Genomic DNA, 373 nt, shown 5'->3' on the forward strand with positions numbered 1-373 from the left:
GGCTGATTTTTTTTGTGCATGGATGCACAATTATTTAATGCATGAATACCCAATTATTTCACGCATGAGCACACAATTACCTCATGCACGAACCTAGAAGTCTTTCCAAAATATGCTGGAAATTATCTACCTATTTCTACACACACAGCTGTGGTTTGCGCCAAGGTTTGCTCAATTGTGTGCATGGCAATGTGCAGGGAGCTGCTGGCAGTAAGCAGATATGGTGCTACATGTTGCCTCTTGTCCTATTGCTCAGCACTGCTGAGCAGAGCCTGATCAACCCTCTGACTCCTCCCTGCAGATACTGTCATGAGTGAGGTCCCTTTCAGCCATCCCTTCTCAAGGCTGAACAGGCCTAGCTCCATCAGCCTTT

Source organism: Acanthisitta chloris, unplaced genomic scaffold (genome assembly GCF_000695815.1).
Source record: "Acanthisitta chloris isolate BGI_N310 unplaced genomic scaffold, ASM69581v1 scaffold28672, whole genome shotgun sequence".
Taxonomy (NCBI): Eukaryota; Metazoa; Chordata; class Aves; order Passeriformes; family Acanthisittidae; genus Acanthisitta; species Acanthisitta chloris.